At 35.8% G+C, this 17,155-nt stretch overlaps 1 long non-coding RNA gene across 1 annotated transcript; it reads left to right on the forward strand.

The window, feature by feature from the left end:
- The first annotated feature begins 26 nt into the window (after nt 1-26).
- Nucleotides 27-15,894, forward strand: LOC144211875 (uncharacterized). The gene is made up of 3 exons (XR_013329674.1): nt 27-889; nt 1,599-1,679; nt 15,843-15,894. It is a non-coding gene; the product is annotated as an uncharacterized LOC144211875 (long non-coding RNA).
- The last annotated feature ends 1,261 nt before the right edge of the window (nt 15,895-17,155 follow it).

The following is a 17,155-nucleotide window of genomic DNA, read 5'->3' on the forward strand; positions in this document are numbered from 1 at the left end:
AAAAAAATAGTAAATTAGTGGTAACATTGCCTTCTGTCCACTAGGGGGTACTGCCCGGTCGTCATATTTCAGTAGCAATAATGGAAATTACTCCTGTTTGAGGAGGTTTGGGTTAGTTTCAAAAATCTAAAATTTGCTATTGCAGAATATTGCAATTTTGTTTTATTTTTTTCCAGATTTTTAATTGGCATCCATTCCACCAAATGAAAGAAAAACCTCCTTCACACAGGAAAAAAAATAGTTCACTTTATTTCCTTTAATTCTTTAGTTGCCAGAAGTAGAGCATAGCTTGATTTAACTTGATTTACATATTCTTTATGATTTCTTGTGTTTGATAATTGACTTTTAACATAATTGAAGCATAGTCCTTATACTGGAAAGCCAGTATGGGGATGTGCAGCAACTCATATTCCACATAAAAGTAAGAGAAGATGTAAACAACAAAAGATAACAATCAAATCTACTCATTAATGATCTTCCATCATTTAACCCATTTAAATCAACAAGTGGCCTAAACTAATACTGTATCTTATATACAACCTATCCTATGCTTTTTGTGAGGCTAGTTCCAAAACATGCCACAAGGGGGCACGCGGGATCTGAATCACAAATAGGTAATAATGCATCCCCGGCCGCAGGTGTGTAGCGCAAAACGGCGTTTTAACAAATGCCCAAATGTTTGGGTGTAAAACACATCGTTAAACCTCCTAGATTACGCTTTTCTTGTTGATCAAATGCGGGTTAATCTACGCGGAGGGCCGCTATGAAACCCACGTTCTCAGGCGAAACGTAACTTTTGATTTTTTGCACAAAATGTGTCATCGTGAGATGGATGGATTGACGCAAAAGCCCCTGAAATGCAAAGTAAAACGTAATCTATAGTGTTCTGGTGAGTTTAATCATTTTCTGCACCTTTTATATAGTATTAAATATTCAACAAATTATTTGATTGAAGTATATATGTATACATATTGTTGTATTCCTAATGATAATATAACGTATGTTAGTGATGTCCCTAATCACGTGATCAGAAAATATCATTGGGATGTATCGCGTTTTTTTAAAAAAATCAATTAGAAATCGTGTTTAAAATTTTGATAGATCAACAAATGAATGTTAATGTACAAAGTTTTTACAAAAAAATAACTTTCTTCTGAGTCATATGACTTTGTTGGCACGATCCATCAATGTCATCATAACGAGCCTTAAAAAAAATATTTTTTCACATCTGCCATCAACATGAATCAAAAGTGTGGATTTCAAACTGTCTCTTGATTTTGTGCTACTAGTAAACAAGTTTGTGTGAAAATTGGCTTTTTCCGCACCAACTGTCCATAATTATAATATTTATGTACTCCGGCACCCTCCTGACACTCATGATGATGAATGAGTTAATAAACTTAAAATAAGGTAAGACTTGGGAACATTAGTTATTATTAGTTATTAAGTTTTGTGCAAAAAGCTCTTCATCTCAATCCAATTTGGGAGTCTTATTCAATTGTGCCAGTCCCAAAATTTTGCAAATGAAGGTGGGCGGGAGGTCATGGCAAATGCAAAACTGCTGACTCACTTTGTTTTTGTTTGTTTGTGCTGTGCAGGTGTTTCTACTGTGACGTAAACGAGGAGAAGAAAATGGCACAGATGGAAGATGATAAACAGGACGCAATGACGGATGAGAGGTTGGTTTTGGGGTTTCAATCAATTTGTCATCTGCGGGAAGTCGAGTTGACCTCGCGCATTCGTGTGCTGACCGGTACAGCTGCCGCGTGCGGTGCCCTTTTGCCAATGCGCTCGTCTTGGGAATTGTGCACGTCATTTTCATTATGCGCGGGCGGTGAAGGTTGAAAATGTGAGCAGAGCAAACATAGTATTAATGCTTCTTTAAAGATGGTCAATAGTTAGTGGTAAAGTCACCAAAAACTGGTTGCAAATGTAAGCACAGTGTTGAAAAATCTTGGTTTCTTCCACGCAAACTAATGGACTGTCAAATAATAGGCTTGTGTTATTAAATAGCTGGAGTTTTTCAATGCTAAGAGTGATAAGTAGTGCAAAAATAATGGATCTTTCTGGTAGCCACTCGTGAGCTTGTAAGAGCTTTATTTTCATTTGATTTGGAGGATTCAGAACAACCTTGAGGTTGCTAAGAAACGGCTTTAGAAGTAGATTGCATATTGTCTTTAGATTACGTTTCAGAAAAGTGAAGAGTAAATAATGTCGAAATGAGAAAAGGTTGGAAAGTGTTTGTCTTTCTGAATAATCTCAGCTAAGTCTGCTCAAAACCAAGACCAAAATCATGAGTTTTAAGACCAACACTGAAATTAACATCGAGACTGAAAAGGACTTGGGTCCCAAAGAATGAGAAGGATACAAAAACATGGCCACAACAAGACCAAGAATGATACAGAAACAGGACTAAGACCGAAACAAGACCAAGACCCAAACACGACTAAGAACAAGAACAAAAGAAGATGACAGCCATAAAAAGACAAAAACTACCAACACTGACATTAACAAAAAAAAAAAAAACAAGAAAAGACTGAATGAGACGGAATTTTAACTGTGACTGAGACCACCACAAACTGACACTGAAGCGTATCCAAACTAGACGTAAACATTTTTTAAATGGGCCTTTTGCCCTTTTCTCATCCAGTTACTTTTCACTACCATCGACAATCCTAGGCAATAAATCCATTTGAACTACGATACATAGCTTTGGATGATTATGTTTTACTGCCATTGACACTGAAAGACATCCAATCTGGTCCAATTTAAGTTAACTCTTAAGTTGACATACTCCTTGAACAATAATATCAGAAAAGTTGCTCAACTCTACATCGCAGCAAATGATTATAAATGGATTATATTGTGGCATATCGATATTCTTACGTAAGATATCCCATATCAGGATAGTTTTATTTCTTTTTTTTTCAGTCAGACGTGACATATTTCTTGAATGTTAATGAGATGTGTAAGACTCGTATTTTGCCGTCATTGACAGCCAATGAGTTAAACACGGTAAGTTCCCGATCCATTTTGACTTTTGGGTTTTTCCTAGATGATTCATGAACTGTCATTTTTCGGGGTAAGTTTACGGTTAGTATTTCATTGTTATGATATGTAATTTGACATACCACACCATGTCATTGCCTGCATGTTAATAGGAGTATTCCCCACCGCCCTTCTAAAAATCCTATTGACAGTTCTTGTTGATGGTTAGCAACCGAGCGCATGCACTCGGCAATACACTCAAGTGTCTTTTTTGATTCTCATCTCGCTCAGCTGCATACATTGTCTGATACTTATCCAATTTGACATACCGTGTCACGTCTACGTCGACTTGCGTTCATATTCCGCACGCATCTTTGAGATGCTGGGTCGTGCAACATCAAAACTCTGCTGGCGCTTTTGAAAAATGGATGTGCGGATGTGAATCCTCGGGGAACAAGACTCGTCAAGTGCACGTCGGCGTGCGTTTACACTTCCTGAGCTGACGCAACGGGAAGCAAAACAAAGATTAACGGAACAAAGGTGCAAAATTCTGTCAAGTCAATGGCTGCCACTGACAGTGGTGGATAATCCATTTGAAGTGGGAGCTGGCAGCGTAGTGACAAACTCATTACATTTCATTTTATTGGATCCCGCATGATAGAATGTCTATCGCCATCAATGGTACTGAAAGTTTAAGTAGCCGACAATGACCTTGGCTTTATCACAACCTGAAGCGTTTGCCAAACTAATATTTTAGTCAGACATGACCTATGTTATTGTGAATATAGTGAGTTAACTCACTCAGTGAGGAACATGGTTCATTATTTTAATTGTGCATTTAACATAAGAAAAAGTTCATCGGTCTGTGATTCTGGACAGGTTCAACTCAGTATAAATATGTAATTTATTAGTGGAAATAACCACAACAAATCAGCTCATCACATGTTATATGGTGCATTTCGTAAATCAATTTTTCACTCCGAATGATATATATTTCTTGAATGTTATTCTGAACACGTTAGTGTCTACTAAGTTTATTATTATAAATGTGCGTTCCTCTACTTCATCTAGATTAGATTAGATAACTTTATTCATCCCGTATTCGGGAAATTTTGTTCACAGTAGCAAAAGGGTGAGAATACAGACACAGCAAAATACATTTTAGACATAAATAAATAGGTAATAAATTAGTTAATTAATAAATATATAAATAAATGAATAAATAAATTCATAAATAAATGAATAAATAGATAAATAAATGAATAAATACATCTATAAATAAATAAGCATGTATATATATACATACAGAAATAAATATACAGATACATACATATATAAATATACATATACATACAAATATACATGTACATATACATACATATATAAATATACATATTCATATACATACATATATAAATATACATACATATATAAATATACCTATACATACATATATAAATATACATATACACACATATATACACATGCATATACATACATATATAAATATACATATACGTACATACATATACATTATCCTCGCAAAGTTTGCGGGGGTGCTGGAGCCTATCCCACGACGATATGAAAAATGTAGTTGTCACCCTGTTTTAAATGATCAATTTTGCGAACAAGATGAACCACTGACTGGATTTACACATTGAAGAGTTGAAACTTGGACACATGCCACCCTACCTTTGTTGCACATAATAGCACATTTGGGAATTAGCTAATCATCTTAAACAAAAGTGATTATGTGACACTTGGACGATTAGCGCGAGCGACGCCATTAAAATCTTGTTAATGTCGATCTATCGGAGTGTCTAAATGGAGCGCGCTAATTCTCAGGGAACTGGGAAATGTCATTATGTTGCATCTCCGCACGGACGCCATGACATGAATAGTGAACATCGCTGTTTGGGTATTCTCCAGCGCATCTCGTGAACTGGACAGGAGCGCGTTTTTGTAGCTCGGGGCTCTGCTGTTACAAGGCCTGCTTAAAAATGGATGAACCAGTAAAGTCAAATGCGCTTTTCTCTGGAAGAGTTATGTTCATGAGCAAGACGGCTGTTCTGTTACACGAAGTCAAGCGAAGCAAAACATTGGAAATGTATGCTTGAACAACATTGGCTGGAATATTAACACCTATAAGGAAACAAGTCTTTAGGTTTTCATGTCATACATTTTTGGTTTGAAGTACCATGTTATATTGAAATCTAGAAAACATTTTCAGTTATGAACTAATTATGAGAAAATTTGTGCATTTTCCTTAACTAACAATTTTGGAAGACATCAGAATTTATTTAAAGACATGGAAATTGGGGGATTTTTTTAACATCCAATTTATGTATTATTTTTTTAAAAGAAGTACATTATATAGTCAATGTTGGTTATCACTAACTTCATCAGAAGCCTGGAGCTTTTATTGGGATCTTTTTCATATTTAAGACTATATAATAAATGCATGAAATTTATGTGATGAGTTTGACATAATCAAAACATTTGACTTTTTAACATCAGTTTCACCTTTTAGCTATTTAGATTTGTTTTATGTTATAATGTTTTAACAAGATTGGTTTTATATGTTACCTTGTTAATTTTATTGTAATGTTATTATGAGAATGTATCATATTTGTGAGATCCTTAATACCATATGACATGATAGGTTTTGCAAATATGCCAATAATAGACTTCCATATTTAATGCACTCCTTAGTCTCTTCTACATATTAACTCATTTACTGCCAATGATGGTAATAGACAGCCAAGCTGTTTTAATAGGGAGGGTTAGCAGCTCCGAGTTCAAATGGATTGGATGTCCGGTAGTGAGAAACTCATTTCAGTTCACAACAAAACGTTGGAAAGACCCACATGATTCGTTATCTATAATAATCGGATAATAATGATAATCGGACACAGGCTTTGTCGTCATCGTCAACAACAAAAGCCTAATTGTCATCATACCAAGAAACCGTGTATGACAAAATTGGTAGTGCCTCTCCACAAGGTGTGTTTTCTCGGCAAAAGACCCAAATAAGTGATCATTTCGGACTCGTAATTTGGCATTCTGCCGTTCTGGATATATCGCATCACCCCCCGACCAGATCACTTACCTCTCACAATAGGTTGCCCAACGTCTTTTCAAATTACTTCATTATTACACAGAAGGGATTGTGTGTTGTGTTACCGCAAGTTTAGAGTCCTGATGGATGTACTTATGGAAATACTTAACCCTATTTGTCCGTACTTTGTGGGACCTATAGAGACTGCCAGAGGGCAGCAGCTGGAACAGATTGTGACCAGGGTGGTATGGGTCCCTGATGATGTTCCTGACTCTGCTGAGGTAACGAGGGCTGGCAATGTCTTCCAGTGAGGACAGAGAGCAGCCGACAATCTTCTGGGTATTGTTAATTACTTTCTGCATGGCCTTTTTGTCATTGTCAAATATTGTCACTATCATTGTCACTATCATTGCCAATGGTACTGAAAGTGTTAATACTACCAAGCAACAGAAATAGTTGCATCAAGCACATAAAACATTGCATTCCACCCCTTTAAAAAAAAAAAAAAATCAGCATTCTGCTAGCATGCACCCGTCGGGACCCGGAAAAAAAAGGATTTAATAACCGTGCACGCTGCCACTCTATTGGGAGGACTTTTTTTTCTTCTTCTCTGCCTTGGCAACAAAGTTCACTAAAGTGTTTCTCTGAAAGTCGATTCTACCGTAAACCCAGCCGGGGAGAAAATCAATCTCATTCTACAAAAAAAAACTAATAATAAAGTAGCACTCTCACATCTACTCATGAGCGAAATGTTCGGCAAATTGAATAGCACAATTGAACACAAGATCATTCAAAGTGCTTTTCCTGATATTAAATCAGCGAAACATAAATATAGAATAAAATAGAAATAAAAATACTAATAAAGGGGTACATATTGTTATGTATTTTTTGTGAGATGGACAGAATTGGAACCAGATATTTCAAACAAGAAACAACAAACGCAATAACAAGCACCTGCTCTATCCTATCAGCTGGAAACTGCACTCTATTGGCAAACTAGGAGCCAACTGGTAACACAGGCACCAATCAGTCCATATGTGTGTGTTAAATCTGTAGGACAGTTAATAACAACAACAAAAAACAATAAAAGAGGAAATGAAAAAAACAAATACATCGACAAAACGCTAAAGGCATACAAATGACTATTTGAATAAAAGGGGCAGTTATGAATACACTATTGGTAACAATAATGTATTTAGCCCGGATTTAATGGAGTTAACTGCTTTGCCACCGCTCAAATCTTCAGTTGATTTAATTGAAGGGCTAACCTTGCTTGGTTCTTGTAACACAACAAACTTGATCTTAATGACCTCAGGCGTCAAGATACTTTCTCGAGCAGATTGTTTTTTTATTTTGGTCCAACGCCATTAAGTCCTTTGCGGAGCAACATTAACATTTTATATAAGCCAGTTTAATAAGTTAATAAACAATTAATTTTAAGGACTCTGGCAGCCGCATTCTCATTTAGCGACAGTTTCTTGACTGTCTTTATCCTGAGACTGTAAATACACCTTAGTCTCAGTCTGCAGAAGGTCCCCACCTTGAGGACATCCTATGTGTGGCTCCAGTTTTTTAACTAGGTCTACAATGTCTTGTGTGTCTTGTCTTTCTTGCTACTGCAACCAAGAAATTTCCAGAATACGGGATGAAATAAAGTTCTAAAGTAACCTAATTGTAACAATCAATCTACTAGCCACTCCCATTAATTCTCACATTCTTCTTTTTTTAAATTGGTAACCAGGTTTAGCGATAAAGCTTTAAATGGATGTGAGATTTCAAGAATCGAAACACCAGTTTTTTGTAGGATGAAAATATGTTCTTGAGCTGTTTTTGTATGGAATGTAAATATGTAGAAGACACAAACGCACACATGCAGACACACAAATGTTCCTTCATTCAAAGCGCATGGCGTTCCCTTTCGGGGTTTACTGTCTGTCATGCTCATCCATGCGAACATGAAACATGCATTTTCCTCTGAGGCAACGCATCCAAACGCACACACACCTGATACCATCCTCTTCTGTCATAAATGAAACATTGCTTCTCTCAGGGTAGTGGTTAGCCACTAATTGCCTTGACGGACTCGTCAACGGCCGCTTCTTTTGCGTTGATTGACAGCCGTGTTAAGCAGAAGCGGCGCTCAATTCTGCCTGTTAGTTAACTCACCAAATAATTAATAACCTATTATTTCATGGCATATTGATATTGTGGTATAAAATAGCCCATAAGAATAGTTTTTTTCTCTTTTTTTCAGTCAGTCTTGACACAGTTAAATCTGAGTCAACTTCCTCTATAACTAATTTTTCAATGGTGTATTAACATTATAAAAAAGTCTACTACAGCCAAGTCAGATTTTGTTCAATTAGGTAGAACAATGTGATTAATCATGAATAATATAAATATTCATGTAAAATGGCCTTCCAAAATGTGAAGCGTTTGCTATACATATTTTTCAGTCTGGCAATGTAGTTTTGACAATTTTTGTCAATCTAGCAGGTTAATTCTAAGTTACCATACTGATTGATTACAAATAATGATTTTGACATTATCATCATAAAAGGCACCCCCATGCGTTCAGTCGCCAAATAAAGGTAACATAGTAAGCCATTTATACCATAGTGACGCAGCTGTGGTTGCGGACAATATCGGGACATTAATCATCTAGTGTCGTCAACCAGCTAAGCAGGAATTTTGCGACACAGACGTGGCGCAGACACTTACACGGTGCAGACCTACATTATAATAGTTTTTTTTTCATTGCACTAGCTGGTTGGGTAAGTACCGATTGGGGTGAAGGCAATCTCGGCCATGGACGGCAATAGACGTCCAATCCGTTCATTCAACCCCAATCCATATTAATCAGAGGCGATTCCATCTGATGAATCGCAAAGTAATGATCAGTGTCGACCAACCCCCTCAAAACCAAAGTTATAGTCTAATTCAGTGTTGAAATAAATGAATTCCACGCAGGAGGAAGTACATTAACAGTAAATAAAAATGTGCTTGACTCACTGCATAAAATATGATAATCACAACGATACATTATTAATCAGCAGCGAAAAAATGCAAAATTAAACATATTGTCCACAGTAATAGCAGAGCCATAATTAGGTGCAGAAAAGAGCAAAAAAAATCTAGGAAATATCTACCCTCCAATGACTTTTTGTACTTTTGATGCCTCAACTGTGAGCCCCACTTGCATAAATCATAAATTGGAACTTGAAAAAATGATATGCAAATTTCAAGGCATCATTTCCCCCACTCTAAATATTATCATGTTTTACACAACACTTTTAAAGTCCACTTTTTGCATCTCCACCTAGTTTGACGTGAACTAGAAAGCACAAAACACAGTTCAAATAATGATAACCACTGGAAACTCTCAGCTATGTGGATGTGCAATTAGACAGACAAGTGGTCGCCGAAACCCACGCGCCTCCATTTCTGTTACGTTTCATAACAGGAGAGATCAGCTCCAATGTAGTCACTTTGCTTCCGACAATATCACATCCTCCCCCCCACTTGTATGATCTATTAACTCATTCCCTGCCACTGCCCGATCCATTTTGACAATGAACAAAAAATAACAGTGATTTGATTTATGACCATATTTTTATTGAGTCATCTTCCAAGCCAATGATGGACACCCAATCATCTAGCTTTTTTTTAATCCTTCTACTGTGTATTGAACTGAATTGATCACTATGAGATGTCCAATTCGTCACTCTCCACGCTAGCCAGATCCACTACATGTATACATGTACATCTATGTGTATGTATATGTGTATATATGCTTTTTATTTATTAACTTATTTATTACCTATTTATTTATGTCTAAAATATATTTTTCTGTGTCTGTATTCTCACCCTCTTGCTACTGTGACAATGAAATTTCCCAAATACAGATCAATATAATTATCTAATCTAATCTAAAACATTTATTAAATATGTCATGTCGACTGAAAAACTCAGTTCAGGATGCATTATTGCCAGCAAACCATCGGTCACTATGATTAATCGTCATTAATTGCATTGATATACTGAATTAAATCTGTCCAGAATGTCACTCAAATGAATTTTTTTTTCTGATTTTAAATGCACAAATAAAATAATGAACTTCAATGATTGAGTTAATTCAGAGTTGACATGTTAATTTTATAATAGAATTTTTCATGTCTGACTGATGAATTGATTCAGCAAATACGATTGATCGTGGCTCTTTCACTGCCATTGGCCAATCATCTTTCAGCTGTGAATTAAAATCTGTATTTTTTTTTGTTTTTTGCTAATAAGTAAAACAACAATCTGGCAAAGTAATTTTTCATTAGAAACTATAAATATTCTTAGTGAGACATTGATTTTTGAGGGAGTGAATTAGTCTCAAAAACACCAAATGAAACTTGAACAAGCTTTGAGGACAGAGTGTCTTACTTGAGTTTATTTTTTAACACGGTCTATCTTCAATAGCGGTCGAGCGCCCAAAAGGCCGCCTTGAAGGTCGTCGGCAGAACAACGAGGCGGACGCTCGTTTGTCAACCGCTGAAAGGGAGCTTGGGAATTTTACGCCACCTGCACACACAAATACACACACGACCTTCCCCTGCAGCACGGGGTCCGGATCTGATGGTATTAGAGTTGGCTCGAGAGCTTGCTGGCGACTTGATTCGATTAGCGAGGGCAGACAGGAAGAGAGCTGAGTGAGTGACATCAGTGCAATGTCGCCGCCGCAACCGCCTCCTCAAATGCTGTCGAAGGCTCCATCTGCATCCGGACTGGCCATTATTCACGCATGCAAACATGAAGATTAGAAGGGAAATGTCAAGGGTCAGGTCACACTATCATAAGACAACAACACGGGGGGAAATTCAAATTCACAAAATAAGATCAATTGATCAATTTGTATCATGTGAAGCTACAATATCAAATGAGGCAAACCATATATTCAGACCTATAGAGCGTACTATTTTCTCAAAAATGGACGGTGCGCCCAATCAGTCGGTGCGCCTTGTGTATGCACTAAATTCCAAATTCCGTAGATGTCGCTGTTTGGGTGCATTTCTTCCCAAAACGCTACGTCTATATATGGAAGAAAAGGCCTGATGAAAAAGGGGGTGCAAGAAAAGAGCGCTTACCAGTAGGGACATATTTAGGCATGCATTTTACAAGGTAATATTGATGGTATATAAATATGAAATATGTAATGTAATCACAATATGTTTTGTTTTATTTATTTATGTATTTATTTTATCTGAACTATAGATATATATTTTTAGATTTAAAAAGAATAAGAAATAGGGAAATTATATATATATATATATATATATATATATATATATATATATATATATATATATATATATATATATATATATATATATATATATATATATATATATATATATATATATATATATATATATATATATATATATATATATATATATATATATATATATATATATATATATATATATATATATATATATATATATATATATATATATATATATATATATATATATATATATATATTATTCTTTTCATAAAAATTGGTTTATTTATTCAAAAAATGGAAAAATATGTTTCATAATGAAACATATTTTTCCATTTTTTGAATAAATAAACCAATTTTTATGAAAAGAATAATTAAATAAATGCACTTCTTAGAATGATAAATATCTGTATCTTTACTTATTTCTTTATATTCCTATTTCATAAAGGGAGGAAGACAGGGGGGGGGGCTGCCTCTTTATGCTTGATTTAATTTGAAACATGTCTAAAAATACATTTACTCTAAATTTCAAAAGTGACCATCAGAGGCCAGAACTTTCCAACCCAAATGAATTGGGGGTCAGTGGTAACCACAGTTAAATTTGCAAATATAACTTTTCATCCATCTTTCTTTATTTCAAGTTTTGTAAGCATAAATATTACCAAATTATGCTCCATGTACAGAATGATTATTTTCAAAGGAACTTGGTCTTCCATCACCATCAATGTGAGCCAATACAGTTCCACTTCCACTAGCTTAGTGCCAACACCTGCTCAAGGAGTTCCAATTTATTGGCAAACTTCCCGGCAAAAGGTCACGTCGTTCATTTCGCAGTTGGGTACTAACTCGACTTGATAGTCAATGCTTCATCGGAAAATGAAGAGCTGGGCTCGTCCGTCATGATTTGCTGACTGGGAAGTGATAAGCCAGTTATACGCTAATGAACAGAACTAAAAGTGATGCATTCTCATTTATCTTCTTGCGCTAGGTCTTGTCACGGCACGCCATCTTAACACGGCGGTCTCGGCCATCCCCAGCCGTCCACCCCTCATGTCAGGATGCCTAATTGTTGTCTAGCATCTGTTCACTGTAATTGGCTCATCACGCTCCGACGAATGATTTATTATGTTCGTCACATAACATGGAAGAAACTATGAATATTAGAAATTCATGTTTGATTCAAGAGCACGTCTAATTTTCTAGGTTTACCCTTACTTTTTTTTTTAAGGCTGAGGAGTTCATTTAATTTGGTTTTTCATTTATTTTAGGTTTTAATATTGCTGTTTTAAGGGTTCAGAGTCTTATTTCTTGTGGGTGGTTTTTGTTGACTTTTGTGGTTCACATTCATGTTTTTTCTTATAATTGAGGAGTCCAATCAAATTTTGGACTTATTATTAATGCTTTTTTAGCGGCGGATAGGGTATTGGTCTCAACGTTCTGGAGTCGAGGGTTCCATCCCAGGCACGTATTCACGGTGTGGAGTTTGCATGTTCTTCCCAGGCTTGCATGGGATTTCTTTGGGTGCGCCGGTTTCCTCACATATTCCAAAATTGGTAGGCGTGCTGACCACTCTACTTAAATTAGATTAGATTACCTGTAGGTATGAGTCTGGGGGTGAATGGTTGTCTGTCTACTCGTGCCCTGTGATTGGCTGGCCAGCCATTTAGGTTGTGCCAATAGTTAGCCAGGGTTGAAAAGACTGTAGCGTTTGGATAATTTAAAAGAAATTTACTGGGTTTTTTCCTCAAATTAACTCAAAACACAGCAATAAATGCCATTTCTTATTTAAAAACGCTATATCTAAACATATGAAGTTAGTCCACAATTTATTATTCACAAGAAAAGGTGGGCCATGTATTTGAAACATGTTTTATGTTAAGCTTGAAGAGTTTTAGGCATTTATGTTTCATGGTAAATTAGGGTTGGTTACATTGGTAATGATTTTGGAAAACAGGTTAACGATTAAAACTAGGGTGGAAAAACTTCCACTATAGGTTTCATTTTTTTGTTGTTGTTTAGTAACCATTGACAGAAATCGGTTTCCAATCCATTTTGACGTGGAGAATCTCTTCCAGCCCGTCCTTATCGAAATGAATGGGACTTCTATTTCCCGCCAATTGCATGTAGGGAGTTTTTTCTTTATTAAAAAGGAGAACATCACTATTTTTAATGGCCACAACAAGCTTCTACAATGAACCAAAACCAGCAAAAAGTCATTACCATTTCTTCACAGACTGTAACAAAGACAAGTCGTGCTAAGGTACCGCGACCACCAGCATAAAGTGTTCATTTAAAAGAAGAAAACAAATGTAATGAAGAACATCAAGGCAAGGTCTCAAGAGGACACAAATCCAATTACGCTGCTCATAAAACACCCTCAAGGCTCAGCGGCTTGTCATTTTTCATTTAACCGCAGGGAATTTCCATCAAAATGGATTCTTAGATAAGACTGGGATTTCACGTATGGGTATCAGATTGGATATATACAGACATGAAATCAAAGCGCAGGTTTCATCAGAAGATTCGCAATCCGATTAAGATCCCAGCAAACCAATGAAAATCAACGTAAAGTGTTTAACCGTCATCTTATTTTAGCAATAAGCGCTGAGCGGTTCTTACGTTGCAACTATAAAGACATCCCGACAGGAATTAGATGACCTTACATACCAGCCAAGCGTCGATTGTTCATTTTTATGAAGGTCAATAAACATGTAATTGTGGTCTTCCTGTAATGTTTGCTTTTTTTTCATCTTGTGTTCAATCTATTTTGAGCAATATGTGAATTAAATCACAATTTAACTCAGATATCAATTGTTATCAATGACAGTTATTTGCTTAGTTGTCAGTCCCTTCCTTTTTAATATTAACAAGCAATAAATGCTGGTTATTTCCTGTTTTGCGTCACAATATTTGGGGTTTTCTGGGGACACTTTAAGTACATTTTTTGAATCATTTGCTTTTGGTTTTAGGCATTGGGAGCTCATTTACTGTACAGTGGTACCTCGAGATACAAGCTTAATTTGTTCTGAAACTGAACTCTGATCATTATTTATTTTTTGATGATGATACTGCCTCTGTTTCACATCGGCGACTTCCATACGAGTTCAGGAGGAATCCAAACATGTGAAGTAATATTGATTTGTCATGGAGACTCAAATCCTTCTGCCATGCTAATTTAACGCTGGAGAGCTTCTTCTGAATACTGATGAACAGGAAGCTGAGTCACTTAAAGGCTAATGGTCCTTTATTTTAAGGTCGGCGACAAAATGTCAGATCTCATACAATAGAATTATTACAATAAGTTAGACTTCTCGATTCCTTGAAAGCAGATGTCTCGAAATCATTTGTCGTACGAAAAAACATATCGATAGGTTTTTTTTTTTATCCTCGGGATGCGCTGGCTGTAATAATGTGGCCATTTTTTTTTTTAAAAACACGCGAGTCAGTCTTTTTCATTTCCTGGAGTGAGCGGATCACTTGAAAACCGTCTCCGAAGGTCACCGATGCAACCGCAGGACAATATTAGAACTCTGCTTGAAGTTATATTAGCTCCGCTTTAATGGCTTTTGCTTGACCTCCATAGCCGATAAGGACAAAGAAGCAGATGCATTGGCGTGTACTCATGTAAATTCCCAGTCTTGATGACTCAGAGGTTTCGCTTCAAATGTGCATATGTGTTTATGTAGCTTGTAATACCACAACAGATGCTATAATTACGGTGTTGGCTATTTTTGATTATGAGCTGCCAGCGCCAAGGAAGAAGCCAGGAGGACGAAAAGCGCTGTCCGTAATTGCCGTTGTCGGAAGGAATTCCGAGGGGATTGGCTGGGTAAATAATGGAGGGTTAATTGATTGGAGCTACTCCAGTCAATTAACCGCAAACGGTGGAATAAACCTTTATTTGGAGGTCACGGAGAGAAAGAGCAGAAGCATTGTTGTTATCACGTCATATTTATGTTAATGTTGAAAAATTGAGAGATGGCTAGCTTTTTGTTGCCAGATTTGTCGAACGTTGACCTGTATTTTATACGGCATTTATTTTTTATCACTTTATAAAGTCTCACATTCACCTCCGGGGATACTTTACTGAATTTCATATCTATGTTGACTGCTTATTTATCTCGTCTCATCTCGTTTTCTGAACCGCTTTATCCTCACTAGAGTCGTGGGGGGTGCTGGAGCCTATCCCAGCTGACTTCGGGCCAGTGGCGGATGATACCCAAAATTGGTGGCCAGCCAATTGCAAGGCACAAGGAGACAAACAAATGAATTTGATGCCTAGGATTATCGATAATAATAATAATATTATTAATGTTATTATTATTTTTCATTGACTATTTATCTGTTGGTTTATTTGTCCTCGTTATTTCTGCACTTCCCTACATATTTATGTAGTGACTACTTACTATGTTGACTATTTATCTTTTAATTATTGATTATTTGTTTCTTTTTGTGAAGAATTTCAAAATGCATTAGGAAATTGCTCTAACAGCTGAAATGAGCCTCTATTTTTTCCCTCTTTAGACAAAGTGGTCAGTCGAGAAGATTGGGCACATAGAAGCAAGTGGAACAGCTGGTATGTAGCCTATTTTGTTTTTCTTTTAATCGAAACATTTTATTGAACACAACTTTGACCAAATGGCAAATGTTTGTTGCCAAAGAAGAATTGTAACATTGGAACCGAAACAAGGCTTTGTCGGCCAACAGTGTTTCCCAATTAGTTTTTGTTGCGCCCCAAGGAAGAATTACATTTTAGTCTTAATTTTAGATGTGTAAGGATTTTTTTTCAAATATTAAGGTTAGTATGATAAATGTATATATGTATGTATGTATGTATGTATATATATATATATATATATATATATATATATATATATATATATATATATATATATATATATATATATATATATATATATATATATATATATATATATATATATATATATATATATATATATATATATATATATATATATACACAACATGAAACTCACAAAGAATTATAAAACATATCACGTTAAAATTTGATATGAAACCCATCAAAACCTGAAAAATGTATTACTTTGACTTGTTATACTTAGCAATTTAAAACTTATTTCATCGAAAAGTGAAACTTATCATGTTAAAACCTGAAAAGGGAAACATTGAATCTGTGAAACTTATCCACATCCAATTTTTAACTTATTAGGCTTGCCAAAAAGTGAAAATATACACATTCAAAAGTCATGATTCCCATTTTCCTTCATTTGCTGTGTACATAACTTTAATTAAATGGAGTGATGCAATACATTCCTCATTTCCACTCTTTCTAATCTTGTTTTTCATAAACAGTTTTTGCAAATAAAGCCCATCTGCGACACGTGCTCCACATTTGTGCACGCTTTCTAAAATAGAATCCTTATTTGCTCAGCTGCTGCATTAGTTCCTTTTTTTTATTGCCGGCTTCTCTGCATCGCCGATGGGAAAACCTGAACATGGGGACAAATGTTTCATTGTAGGAGTTAATTACAAAGCATACCTTGAATTAACTCAAGATGGATTGCACGTACGACTCATTCACAAAGCGCCCGTGAATTATGTGCCTGCTCGTTGACTGAAATCATTTGCTTTTGATCTATAGGCTGCATTGCAGATTATTCTGATGGATTACACACTTTTTATTCTTCAAGTCATTTTGCACTTTCATTAGACGCAATGGAACGCGGGTGAATATTGATTGGTCGTGCATCTAGTACAACAGGCAAGGACACAGGTGGAATTGGCGATTTGGATTTCAAGTTCCTGGCCATATTTTTTTGGTGGGCTGCTTTTCTCGAGGACAAAAATAATTGTTT

Source organism: Stigmatopora nigra, chromosome 18 (assembly GCF_051989575.1).
Source record: "Stigmatopora nigra isolate UIUO_SnigA chromosome 18, RoL_Snig_1.1, whole genome shotgun sequence".
NCBI classification, from domain to species: domain Eukaryota; kingdom Metazoa; phylum Chordata; class Actinopteri; order Syngnathiformes; family Syngnathidae; genus Stigmatopora; species Stigmatopora nigra.